Raw genomic sequence first — 15,000 nt, 5'->3', positions numbered from 1 at the left:
ATAAGACTTTTAACCTGAACCAAATTATGTAGTTAATTTTACAACACCGAGAAAGACGTTGTAGAGAAGATGTTGCAACTAATCTTGATGTTGAAAGAGTGCTAGTTTCAAAACCAAATGTATTCTATGTGCTAAAAGTATTTTTGCACTATGAAGGTAGGGACAGATGGGGACATGTGTGCCAGAGTTCTCAGGGAAATTTTGGGTTGGATGTGAGACCCGAGCTGAGCCTGTCAAATAGGTTATGATTTGGACATGTGGGAGCTTATGATTGGACATGTAGAAGACATAATCTGTGGTCTCCAAGTGAATATGCGCACCTAAGAAGGATACTGGAAGAGTGTCTTTTTATCCTTGTCTTTAAATTTTCAACTTTGTATATATCTTTAATGCATATAATGTTTTGTAGTTACACATGTAGGTTCTTCAAAAATTTAGCAATAGTGTAAATTCATGTATTGGGAGATGCTCAATTTATTATTATTATTATTATTAGCATCATTATTTTGCTAGTGAAAATGAGTCTGGGACATTTTCTTAAGGATAAGGGTTGAAAACATGATCCTACAATTATCACTATCTTAAGGAAAGGCAGGAAAACTTATTGTAGAAATTGACTGTTGGCATGTTGGAGGGCTCATGATTGGCCTAGTGTATCAGAAAGTGACCAAACACAGCATCTCTGTATGGCATTGATTGAATAGATTGGCCCTTCCTCAGATTTAAATCACTTGTGTTTCCTGCATAAACTTGAAATAACCCAATAATTCTAAGTTATTTTAAGGTAAATACAGTGTATTATTAGTATTATATATTCTATACATATGTGTTCATATATGTTTATTTGCTGTTCTTTTTTCTATTTGTAAGACATCATAATTTCCCAAATGTCAAGGATAGTATCATCATGACAAGATTTTTGGAAAGTATTCACTGTCATTACTCAATTAATTATTATTATAATCGATATATATGCCACACACACAAAAATGTAAGTCTGAAACATTTCCTATGTATTAACCACATCATTCTGCAAGTATGCTTACAAGCCAATATAAGAGACACCAGAATCTCCTAGTATTCTTAAAGTTAAGACCAAAGTGCCTCGTATTTCCTGAATGAAATGACAGGTTAATGTTGTTGATGAAATGATTATGGCGTGGCTTTCGTGAAACATAAGCTGTTAGTAAAAAAGCAATTAGGAAAATAATAAAGAAATGAAACAGCAGTTCCTCTCCCGTTTTTCCTTTCCTCTGTATTGTGTCATAAGCAAAAGTAATATAATAATCACTAATTATAGGAAACCTTTCAGACTTCATAATTGGATCTTTCATTTTTGCCACGGCAACCAAGAACTAAGAATTTATTCACAGATGGGCCTAGTTCATTCCATGAACTCTTATCAGTGTCTCTTTATGAGAGTTAAAATAAAGAGACCTATGTATGTATTTAGACATATTGGCTAAATGGTTCCTTTTTTTTTTTTTTTTTTAATGAGAAAGATTAGCCCTGAGCTAACATCTGTTGCCAATCCTCATCTTTTTACTGAGAAAGATTGGCCCTGGGCTAACATCTATGCCCATCTTCCTCTACTTTATATGGGACGCCGCCACAGCATGGCTTGATAAGCAGGGCGTTGGTCCATGCCTGGGATCTAAACCCACGAACCCCGGGGCGCTGAAGCAGAGCGGCCGAACTTAACTGCTACGCCACTGGGCTGACCCCTGGTGCCTTTTCTTTTAAGAGCCAATAGTAGGCTTATTGTGGCCAAGTCTTCCATCGTCCACTATCAAAATGACCTATCTTAAGCAGTATGTAGTAGTGGAAGGCACTGAACTCACAGCTCAAAACTCGACTTCTAGTCGTAGCTCCAATATTTCCTTAAACATAACAACATGACTTGGCAAATACTAAACTGTAAACCTCGATGTAACCATTGGGGGAAAAAAAGGAAAAGAATATTTGCATTTTATATTTTAGAGCACTGTTATATGTGAAAGAGCTGTAAAAATTATAAAATCATTGTAACTCAACATATCTTTATATAGGTATAAGTCTCTGTAATTCATGAATGTGAAATGTATTTTCAATTTTTTCTACTAAAAAGGTACTATAAGTTAAGAAAGTTTCCAATAGAAATTAGTTCTTTAGAAAATATGTTGGCATATTAATGTCTGTGGAAAAATACAAAGAAATATAAAAATAAAATATAGAGGAAATACACAGTACTATATTCTTGGCATACATTTGTACATCAAGAAATAAACTTCATGATGTGATTCGAGAACTGAGTCTAAAACATTAGAAACCTGATAAAATAAAAATTAGAAAACCAAGAACAGTAGTACAGTTGAAAGAGGAAAAGTAAAACTGAGTGAGAGGAAGTGGTAGAATTGATGCAGAAACAATGTTTGGTAGAAATGCACATGTATTTTGCCTTTAAATAATATATATATCAAAGTTAAGATTGTATAGCGTGGAAGAAACCCCGTGTCAAATGCGGTCTATATAAATTGTAAAATTTCTAAAAGTACATTCTCCCCTGTTTGTATTATTTGAGGATTTTGTTTTCACTCATTTTCATTAAGGAGACAAGTTTCTACTACTCAACCATAAAAAAAGATGAAATCCTGCCTTTGCGATAACGTGGGTGGACCTTGAGGGTATTATTCTAAGCGAAATAAGTCAGATGGAGAAAGACAATTACCGTATGATTTCACTCAAATGTGGAAGATAAACAAACAAACAAACAGGTACATACAGAGAACAGATTGGTGGGTACTAGAGAGGAAGGGAGTAGGGAGAGGGTGAATGGGGTAAAGGGGCACGTGTATACAGTGTTGGAGGGCAACTAGTCTTTTGGTGGTGAACATAATGCAGTCTATACAGAAGTCGAAATATAATGATGTACAGCTGAAATTTATATAATGTTATAAACTAATGTTACCTCAATAAAAAAAATAATAGTAATTTAAAAAAGAAAGGAGAGAGATTGTCCGTTTTTTTTTTTGTTTTTTTTTTTAAAGCTATAATGCTGGAGAATAAAACTAACCAGTTTCTTGATACGCCTTATGTCATGCCCTCTTCTCAACAGATTAGCCAGGCAAGTTCCTCACCAGTGAAACAAGATGTATAGTTCCCGAGTATCTGAGATGATAAGTCACTTGCTCTTCACACAATGGTAGTAAAGCTAAAATTTGGACCTATGCCTTTGTGACACCAGAGCTTAATGATTTTCCAACTATAATATGCTTCCCCTCTAGACAGTTGACTTTAATTTCAAAAAGAAATATCATAAGAAATGTTATGTGTACTTATATTCTGCATTAAGGTTCTCATTTGTTTTATTTTTTTACCACTTTATTATATAGAGGTTATTTAAATTAAAAAGAGCTGATTCTTCTTGTTAAGATAATTTTTATACTATCATTAACTTTCTTTGCAAAGGTACATTTGCAGTTAATTAACAAATACCCATTAAGCAGACCCTTAGATGCAAGGGCTCAATTTTGTTGATGTTAATGTTTTTCTTTTTATTTAAATATAGAGAATTGATATCAGATATTGGGATGAAAGGCAATAGATTTAAGAAGCTTCTCCTCCACCTTCATAAATTCATTACACTTAGGGGTGGAGGCCTGTAAAACTACAAGGACCTGTGGATTTGTTATACTTCAACACAATACTAAAAATCTGCATTTTCTTCCCAAGACATTTCTTTAATTTTCCCTTCTCCTCACCTATTTTTGCATATTTATTAATCATTAATTACAATAAGCTCTAAATTACAAATTTAGAATTTCCCAAATTAAGTTGCTGTCAATAAAAGATTACTACCTACAAAATAAGCCTTTTCTGTGATACATTAAATATTGGAGAGTTTGCAATTACTTGTTCATGACTTTAAGGAAGTTAAGAGCAACGTGCCTGTCATTTTAAATTTGATTTTCAAGGAGCAGTGTGCCAGAAATGTGGCATAAACACACCAACAAAGTATAGCTTCTAGGTGTTTCTGATGGGTAGGCATTCTTCAATTAAGTTTCTGGGGATTATTTTATTTAATTACAAGGACAGTTTACCAGATAAGCTACTCACTGATTGAATTTCTAAACTCAAGCCTGCTGAAAAAAGCCAAATGAGTCATCAATTAAAAACTTCATTGATTCGCATGCCGAGACCTTTGTGACAGGTACATACTGGAAGCCATATACTTTTGCATTTCAAACTTTTAAAAACACAGACATCCCATCTAATGTTATCTTTTTTCCTCCATTGGACTGGGGAGAAGCAGACCTTAGTCCTAATCCGGGGCTCTGCTCTACATAGCTCTTTCATTCTGGACAGAGTAACCCTCTTGGTGACACTTCAATTTTCTTATTTGCAAATTGAGAGGTCTGACTTAGATTTCCTGGAAGCTCCAATCACTCAAGAATAGTATTTTTAAATGGGATTAGTGAGTTGTAGCGTGTAGATTTAACACACACACACACACACAATGGGGGGGGATAGACAAGAAGAGAGAACATCTGTGAGTATTATTTATGGTAAGAATAAATATTGTTTGTGAACCCTTGTTTCAGATATGAGTGAATATGTATACTCAGCCACAGTGTAAAATATGGTTTGCACTGTCAGGCATGGTCAAAAATTGTGAAAAGAATTTCTCCAGAATCTTAACAGCTTTCCCACTCAGTTTAAAACGGTTGGTTTGCAAATGAAAACTTAACAAATAACGTCCGTTCCCTATTCAGAATTTTAATTGTCACAGCCTTAAAAATGCCATGCCCCAAAACAATAAACCCCACAATAAAGCCAACACAAATGAGGATAATTCATGCCTGGAATATATATCATATAGGGTTTTTTGATTATCTACCCTAAATTTAGTCGTGGAAAAGCAGAAATGTGTTTAAGGCACTAAATAATATTTTGCCCTGTTAGGGTGAGGTGCACCTTTAAGTATTTGCTGCGTCCTAAAAGTCAATTTGTGGTTAAATTTTAATGTTGGCTTTGCTGCACTCTGTTCCTTTCAGAACAATGAGTCTGATAATTGCCCTCTGAGATTTGCATATTAAATCAACATGATTAATAATTGTTGAGCCTCAATAGATAGTAATTAAAGTATTGAATTTTCTTTTTATTTCTAGGCTATAAAATAAATTTTAGTACTATTGGTCCTGGAGAACTTGAATTAAGAGGAATTATTTTAACATAGCCATTTGTATACAGACCATTTGGACCAAAGTCTGTATACACTATAATTGTTGGAATCTTATTAAAATATTACCTCTGGATTCATGGTTATATTCCATGGGATTTTCTTATAAGTAAGATTGATATTTTGCTATGCTGTGAACTTCCTCTTGAATGGTATCTAAGATATAGTTGCTCTGTGCTTTATTTTTCTCTTTGGAAAAATAATATTAATTATGGTATGAAGGTTGTTCAATTATGGGATTATTTTTATAGCTCTCTGCAATTCATAATGTCTGTGCTTCTTGAGGGAACCAACCTGGCTGGTAACATGTCAAACACTAAGATAAATTTTTAAAATTAGGAATAATTGTGAAAAATAAAATAAAGTTTGATAAATATAAAAGAGCAGAAGAATATAAAATGTGTTTCAATGTTGTATATGATGTTACTAAGAATAACTTTATTCAGAGTTAATCAGTTTAATATGAATCAAATTAATATCACTTAATTTGATAGTTATTGAATATTGCTTTAGTGTCATTTGGAATTAGACTCAGCAGCTAAGAATAGAGACCTGAACACAGTAGCTTAAATTCACAAGGTTTATGAGTTTGTAAACTCATAAACAGGTTTTATGCTTTCACTTAACAGAAGCCCAGGGTAGACATCCAGAACTCACAGAGTGGCTGCACAAAGTCACTGAGTGCCCAGAGCCTTCTGTCTTCCTGCTCTGTTACTTCTGACTTCTAGCCAGAAGGTCATGTTGTAGTCCAAGATGATTGTTGGGGTGCTAACATCCAAATTCAAGGTAACGGGCAGGAGGGAGGACTCAACTTCTTCCTCTTCAAGTGTCTGCAAGGAAGTTCCATATAACACTTCTCACATTTCTTGAGTCAGAGCTAGTCACAGCCCTAAAAGTGAGGAAAACTGCATCATGTACTTTTTCAACTGGGCAGATCACTCAGGATTCTCTTGTAAAGAAAGAAGGAGAGAGTGAATATTAGAACACATACATTTCCTCTTTTGTTCCAGATAATGACCCAATTTTAGTTTTTTTCTTTTTTTAAATAGCAGTCTCATGATCAAATAATACTGGACGATTTAAAAATAATCATTTAGACATCCTGTGCTTTTTATTCAAAACAAATTAAACAAATTTTGATAGTATTACAAAATCAGAAAAGATATATTTATTTAAATAAGCTTTTTAGACCACAAAAGAATTTAAAGATCACCATCTAAATTCTACGTTTTCCAAGTGAGGTGACTGGTGCTAGGGTAAGCTGGGTGACCTTCTTGGTGTCTCATAGGTGACAAGGGTAAGCGCCAGGACATCATGAATGTAGGTTTCTTAAGGTTCACACTAGTACTTTTCCTACCACATCGTGATGGTCTTTATTTACTAAGTGATGCTTGTGTTTAGCACTTTGCTTTCTTTTTTTGGTGAGGAAGATCAGCCCTGAGCTAACATCCATGCCAATCTTTCTCTTTTTGCTGAGGAAGACTGGCCCTGAGCTAACATCTGTGCCCATCTTCCTCCACTTTATATGGGACTCCGCCACAGCATGGCCTGACAAGCGTTGCCCCAGTGCGCGCCCGGGATCTGAACCCACGGGGCCGGCCCCAGCACTTTGCTTTTTTAAGAACATTAGAATATAAATTTTTAACATCTGTGTAAATCAGATCAAATAAGACAGTTTACATAGTGACACCTGGTACCCGGAGTAATATACATGTAATACTATAGAAGTTAACCTTTCTATTTCATTTGTTTAATAAGTAGTTAATGTATATCAACATTATGTTCCAGGCACTGTGCTATATATGCGGGACAAAATAGACATGGCTGCTATCCACAGAGTTTACCATGTGGCCAAGAAGGTTGACATTAAGCAAATAATTCAGGGCCGCCCCAGGGCATAGCGGTTAAGTGCGTGCGCTCGGCTGCTGGCGGTCCGGGGTTCGGATCCCGGGTGCACACTGAGGCACTGCTTGTCACGCCATGCTGTGGCGGCGACCTACATAAAGTGGAGAAAGATGGGCACGGATGTTAGCCCAGGGCCAGTCTTCCTCAGCAAAAAGAGGAGGATTGGCATGGATGTTAGCTCAGGGCTGATCTTCCTCACAAAAAAAAAAAAGAGAGAGAGAATGAAAAAGACAAAAAAAAGCAAATAATTCAAAGTGTGATGAGTGCTTCCACTGAAAAGAACAGGGTCCTATGAAAACACTTTAGCTGGAGGAGGTAGGAGTAAATAGAGTGTTCTGAGGGGAGAGACAGGGAAACAAAAAGGGCTAAAATGTGAACATTCCTACCCTCCAATCCCTGCTTAACTCCAAGAACTGATACTAATTTCTAAAAAGAGAAGAACTAGAGGCATAAGAGGATTTTGTGGTCCAGAAAACTACACTGAATGAATCCCTCTCAGCTATACCCTGGTATCCAGCTTAGGAGCTTTCCCTTCTCTATTTTTTCCCTTTCTCCTATACGTGCATTTGTGCATCACAACCTGCTCTGTAGCCTAAGAAGCTTCCAGCCTCTGTGAGCAAAAGGTCAACTTGACCCTTTCCCATTCTCCATGACAATGGAGACAATTCAGTTAACTTCCTGACTCTGTTTCCTTGGAAACAAATAAAGATGTGTGAATGATATTACTAAGTCACATTGCTTATGTGAACGGTGACCCCTGAGATATACAGGACCACCAGCCAGCAGACACCACAGTAATAAATACTGCAGACAAGATCTACTGGTGGATGTGAATATTGGTGGGCAAATGTTTGAGGAGAAACCGATTTCCATAGTCTAAACTGTCTTCTCCAAGATACTTCTCGACAACAAAGGCAAAACGAGTAACTTGATAGTGGAGAAACTTGGCAGACCCCAACTGAATCAAATGATCAGGGTTAAACATCTCCCGTAACTAGACACTTGGACACTATGAACCACTTGATATAATGCACTGAGAAGGACATACCTCTTTCGTAGTATTCTTGCCGAAAATGCATAACCTCACTCCAACCATGAAAAATCATTGTATAAACCCAAATTGTGGAGCATTCTATAAAATAACAGATCACTATTCTTCAAAAGTGTCAAGGTTATGAAAGAAAAGACTGAAGAACTGTTACAGACAAAAAGAGACTAAGAAAATGGAATAACTAAGTGCAATGAAAAGATTGGTGCAGCCAGTCCTGATGGCCTAGTGGTTAAAGTTCCACACTCTCACTGCTTTGGTGGCCAGGTTCGTTTCCCGGTCATGGAACCACACCACCCATCTGTCAGTTGCCACGCTGTGGTGATGGCTCACATAGAAGAACTGGAAGGACTTATAACTAGGGTATACAACCATGCGCTGGGGCTTTGGGGAGGGGGAACAAAGGGCGAGGGAGATTGGCAACAGATATTAGCTCAGGACAAATCTTCCCCTGGAAAAAAAAAAAGTGAAATTTAAGTAAGGTTTGCTATTTAGAGAATAATATTGTACTGATGATAATTTTCTGTTTTTGATGATTATGGTCATGTAAGTGTTAATATTATGAGAAGTGGGATGAGGGGCATAAGGGAATTTTTTATACTATTTTTGCTCCTAACATTAGTTCAAAATAAAAATTTTTTAAAAATAAATGAAAGTTGCATAGAGAGGGGGAGACAACAAATGGTACAAGTATAGTGCTGTTGTATACATGTACATTAAGTTGCAATGGTAACCTTTAGAATAAGTTAAATATATGGAATACTTAAACTGAAGAGGAAAAATAATCCCTGATTGGTAGAGCCCATCTGAGCTGGGAGAACTATAAATGCCTGATGGAATCATCTTACCTTTGGCCACCCTTAATGCAGCGACTCATATAAGTGGGCATGCCTCTTTCATACAGAGTTGTTACAACTGATATTGGCTTATGTGAGACATATGGCTTTTAAGTGGGGTGACTCCTTGCTCCAATGTGGACCTCATCTCCTAGTACTTGTTTGGATATGCAGTGCTGCATTGATTGCTGTAAAAATTTCTGAAAAGACTCCCGTAGAAGGGGAATGCCTGTCACTACTACTCTGCTAGCAAGTTCTGATTCATGTCATCTATCCTTGGGTAGAATGCTACCAAGTACACCATAGACCTCTCATCATTTCCTTAACTTTCTCCAGATGTTTTGATGCATTAATGCCTTGGTTCATTTTGTTCCCTCTGCCTGATTAATAGTGATAGTAGCAACAATAATCATAGGCATTTATTGAGGTCTTACTGTTTCAGGTGTGGTTCTAAAGAGTTTATATTCATTAACTCATTTAATTCTCCAACATCCTTTTCATACTAATTTTACAGATGGGTAAACTGAGACTCCCAGGTAGGTAACTTGACATAGCTTCTAAGTGTTGGAGTCAGGATTAAGAAGAAGGTATCTTGGCTTGTACAGTCAGTCCAGCCTTTAGAAATCTACATTCGACCTTGTTCCTCTGTAAAATTCCAATTTGTCTTTCCTACAAGCTCAAACCCGCTTCTGCTTCCTTGTGTTTCCAAAGTACTTTTTAAATATTTCCATTCAATAATTGTATCATGCTTTGTATTATGGTAATTTGTTTACAAATCTTTCTTAAAGACTATTAACCTTTGAGAGTAGAAATTTTCCTGATCAATGTCAAATAGTTCTTTATATGCTGGTGACTCGAAAGTTACTATTTCCAACCCTATTTCCATGTGATGGTGGGAATGTGGAGATATAGAACCTTCATGAACTCAGGTAGGAGAATAGAAAGGTGCAGCATTCTGGAGAGAAACTTAGCACTACATCAACCAGTTATGTATATATGCATCCTAGGACTCAGCAATGATGCTCCCAGGCATAGATTGCTGAGGAATTCTTACGCAGCTCCATAAAGGGACACACAAAGTTGTTCATGACAGTGTTATTTGTGGTGGTGACAGAGGTGAGTTTACTGAGGAAGTGATGAAGTTTAAGCTAAGAGGAGCCCTAGCAATGTGTTCACATGGTTATATGTTCTTGGTAAGATTTACAAAGGTAGGGTATTTTAACTATTACCCTAATTTCCCTCCTATCGAGTAGTGTTGGGGTAGCTGTGGGCATATCTGGTTTACAGCAAAGAGGAGTTGTGTTGGAGATACTTTTTTTTAGTTCAATGGGATGCATTTATGTGGTTTGCAGTCACTTCCATGTACATTTATCACGAGCTCGAGTGCTTCTTACAGAGTTAAAAACACTAATAAGTATATAAAACAGGTGCTGTGTTCAGCGCTTTCCTTTAATCTTTTCAGAGGGGAAAAAATTGCCTCCTCAGCACCTGAAATGGGGATGACTTTGGCATTTTTCAACCGTTACGTATTTTTTTCCTTGGTTGCATTTCATGGATGGCATATTTTAAACACAAATGCCAACTTGGAATTTTCTTTTATGTGCTCTGTCTATTATAAAGCTTTCCAAGTTATGCAAAATAGGTATAATGGAATTCTAAAATATATCTTTAAAGATTTGTTAGGAAACCCAAATACAAATGAGGTGCAAGATATTTATCCATAAATATGATGGGCTTAAATATAACAGTTTAACTGCAATTTGGAAAGATATAGTATAAGAATATTTTAAGTTAAAAATTACACGTTACTGAATATATATGTGTGTGTGTGTATATATATGTATACACATAAATATAAAAATATACATGAAAAAGACTTTGTCATTTTTCACTTTTTGTATTAAAGTACTGAGAGAAAATTCAGATACAAAATCAGTGCAATATGAAACAAAAATTATAAGATGATCAATGAAATCAACAGAAATCATACTAACATTGAGCAGTGAAATATAACAAAATGTGTTTTCATACCAGAAGCAAAAGTAGAAACAGAATTTCACTAAGAGGAAGGGGTACCTTTCTTATAGAGGTATTAAATAGGTTTTGGATTGTTTGATAATCCAGTTAATGAAGAAGAGTGAATCATAGGAATATGTTGGGAGAAAAAAGATAAAAATTTCTGGCTAGTTTACTATGAAATACCCAAATACATGAAATAACATAAAACTCATTATACATCACTACATTGAAGACGTTGACAACAAAATGGTTAATGAGTGTTGTCAATTCAGAGTATTTAAGATTGGCCTCTGAACAAGAACACTAAATGCTCTGATATCTTACATCTTGTATATGAAAGGAACTTGATGGAGGTTTGCCCAAATTTGAGTAATACTACAAATTTACATGCCTTTACAAGTTGTGAAGCTCAAAGAAATTTGCTCAATTGTCAGTAATAAACACACACACACACACACACACACACACGTTCTAATCAATCATGCTAAAGGAAAGACTAAATTGCTTCTATTCCCTTTATTACCAAACTGTTGCCCTGTGAAGAGATGATCAAAGGGAATTAAGCCAAAATGGAGTAAAAGGATTAAAAAGGTGTGCTCGGGAGTTAATTAAATTTTAGAATTTGTGATGTTTATGGTATTTGTTAGTTTTTTAAAAATGGACAATCCATTTAATTTCTGAGCTCACTTTTAATAAATAATCACCTTTGTATCTAATTTGAATTTGTATTTTGCATTTTTGTCTCAACTCCCCTCCCTCCAATTGTATAAGCTACAGGCCCATAAAACCGGGATCTGTCTCTGGGTTGCTAGGGGGCTAGATGGCACTCAGGTGTTCTCACTAAGAGAACAAAGAGGTAAAATGTTTGATAATGTACATTGGGAGTATTATGCAGTAGTTAGAAGTACAGATTAGATGTGCTTATAGTAACATGGATGGATCTTAAAACCATAGTGCTTAGTCAAAAAAAAAAAGAGAAATAAATAGAATGAGGTATATAGTAACACAAAATTTTTGTAAACTAAAGATACATACCTCCAAGATAATATTCAATTTTCAAGAAAAATAATAACACAAAGATGAACAGTAAACACATTAAGATGGTTGCCTAAGGAAGGGAATGGGAGGAAGGTGGAGTGGCAGGGAATGGGATATGGGGTTGACGAAGGAAAAAATAATAATAAAGCGAGGCTTTGCGTGGCCAATGGTGACAATGGGCCATGAACTGGGGAGTTTTAGCTCTAAACACAAGGTTAAAAAAAAAGCCTATAGAATACAGGAACTTTGGTTTATATTATCCACAATATAGCTAAATTATGATTTAATCTTTACAAGCTTTGTGCAAACTTTTTTATTTTAAATTAGAATAGCCTGAGATTAGATAAATCTCAGACTAAAATCTAAAGAGTTTATGAAATTATACATGTCACATTCCATGGAAGGACAAAGCCAAAGATGATTGATTGTTTGGAAAACTGAGAGTAGTAAAGATGATCAGACTGGGGACAAACCTAAAAAATGATGAAGACAGCTCCTGGACCATAGCAAGCACTTAAGAAACAATCTTATGAATGAAGAGTGTCAAAGGAGAGGGCTTATCGGGTATACAAGTCATGGTACAACCAGCAAACTTCTATTCAACTTCCCTCCCTGACCAAAATTTTCCTTCCTGAGCCCAGGTCAGGTGCCTTTCTTGTGTGGTCTCATCGCTTTCATATATTAGGTGAATTACAATTGTTTACCTGCCTGTATTCCCCAAAAGACTGTACGTCCCAGAACATGAGGACCAAGGCTGCCTAGTTTGTATGCGTGTTCCCAGCACCTGGCATTGTGTCTAGCACTTAGTAATCACTTAAAAAAATTTTGTTGTAGAGTAAATAACATGGAATGAACATATGAAAGGAATATTAGCATCACATGATTTCACACATGTAGCAATCATTATTTGTATACTCTGTTGGGGGTGATCTTAAAATCAGGATTACCTTCATTTTGTCTTAGTAATTTGAACAATAAGGAATTGATAACATTTGATATTGAATATTTATAATTGATAATAATAATAGAGCTTACATTAGTATTTTGTAGCTTTATAAAGAAAAATCTCCAAAGCATATTCTGTTATTTCTCTTAGCAGTTTATTTTGATGGCATTTAAAAATAAATTTTAATACAAATAATAATATTGCAAATAATTTGATGGCTGGTCATTTAACATTCATTCTCTAATTTTCAGTTATTGAAGGGTCTTTCAAAATAAGGCTACTTTGAAAAACAGTAATTTTTATACAACAATATATACCAAGGGAATTCATGGACAGTGTTTATTCTACATAGTCTTAAAATCCATAAGACATAATCCTTATTGCTTTGTATAGTCATTGTTTACATTGTAGAGTCAATCCTTATATATACACAGGTATATACCCATTCTGATGTTCTTCATTTTTCCACGTTTTCATTCTTCTGCTCTTAGATCTTTTCCTTCTGACTATAAAAACTTCCTTTAATGTATATTTTAGTGCAGTGATGAATTCTCTCAGTTTGTGTTTTCTGAAAAAAGTTTTATTTCACATTCACCTTTTTAACTTTTCATGAAGTACAATATACTTATAGAAGAGTACATATATCCTAAATATGCAGTCCGATGAATTCCTCCAAATAAAACAAACCATGCAACCAGCACTGGGATAAAAACATAGAGCTCTGTCGCTCTAGAAGGGTTTTTTTTTTTTTTTTTTTTTTTTTGGTGAGGAAGATTTCACCCTGAGCTAACATCCATGCTAATCCTCCTCTATTTTGTATGTGGGTCGCCACCTCAGCGTGGCTGACAAGTGGTGTAGGTCCACATCAGGGATCCAAACCCACGAACTCCAGGCAGCTGAAGTGGAGTGCACTGAACCCGACCATTACGCCTCAGGGCTTGCCACTAGAAGGTTACTTTTACTCCCTCTAATATTCTGGATTGTCAGTGACCACGAAGACTACAAAATCAAATGGCAGGTCTACTTTGTTCCAAGCACAATTTCAGGCTAAAGATACACTGCTCTCTGGGATTTCATAATCTCAGAGGTTCCCTGGAGACATCTAATTCTAAAAATCAGTTAAGTGAAACTATACATTTATGGACAGTAGTTGAATGGTGACACAGATAAGTGCACCTAACCCACCTTATCAGGGAAAGCTCCTTAGTACTGATGAGCCATGAGAGATGACTAGGAGTTATCAGGGACTAGGGGGTTGGGGAGAGTTACCCTGACTCAAACTAGCTTTCTAGTGAAAGGGGCTGGATAGATCCATAGTGATGATAGGCAGTTAATTGGTAAATAAGGTTGTACTATATTTGATTATTTACTTCTGATGCCATTGTAAGAAACTATATAAAGTTAAAAGCAAATTGAGGTGTTGTATTGAGGAAATAGAGGATTGTATATAGATTTATAAAGGCTGTCTGAATTCCAGTCTCCTTACCACGCCTACTTAAGTATAAAGGTTTTGGTTAATTTTTAAATTTCATATAATAAAACAAATAACATGGCCATCACTTAAATACCTAAATATAATGGATTACAACCATTGGTTTTACTGAAATGAACCTAGACCCGGCAAAGTGTAAGATAAAGCATCAGAGGTAGAACAATTGGCAATCTGAAAATTTGTACAATTTTCAAAAATATAAAGTGATACTCAGGAAGTGTTGGAGGGTCTGCCAAAATTAGAGTTAAAAATATGTGTTTATTTTGATCAAAATAAGTCAGAAATTTCAAGACAGCAGTTAAAAGATTAGTCAAGGGGTTTCACATTCCTTTTATTGCATATTAAATGCAGTGCCAAGCGGTATTTGGATATAACCCATGGTGCTTCCAGGCTTCAGCTGGAAGTTGGGAATCATCAGTTATCTGACTGGTGGTAGGCTCTAAGACCCACTAGGATGCCATGTACGGAAGGTACAGGATTTCCAAACAGTAGCAATAT

General features: G+C 35.7%; 1 protein-coding gene across 3 annotated transcripts in view; it reads left to right on the top strand.

Annotated features, from left to right (window-relative positions):
- The window catches only part of SCN9A (sodium voltage-gated channel alpha subunit 9), a 164,904-nt gene that overhangs the window by 31,075 nt on the left and 118,829 nt on the right, over window positions 1-15,000 (top strand). The gene's annotated exons all lie outside the window — the stretch shown is intronic.

Source organism: Ceratotherium simum, chromosome 9 (genome assembly GCF_057802395.1).
Source record: "Ceratotherium simum simum isolate JZ-2026a chromosome 9, ASM5780239v1, whole genome shotgun sequence".
Taxonomy (NCBI): Eukaryota; Metazoa; Chordata; class Mammalia; order Perissodactyla; family Rhinocerotidae; genus Ceratotherium; species Ceratotherium simum.
This window is presented reverse-complemented; position numbering and strand designations above follow the sequence as displayed.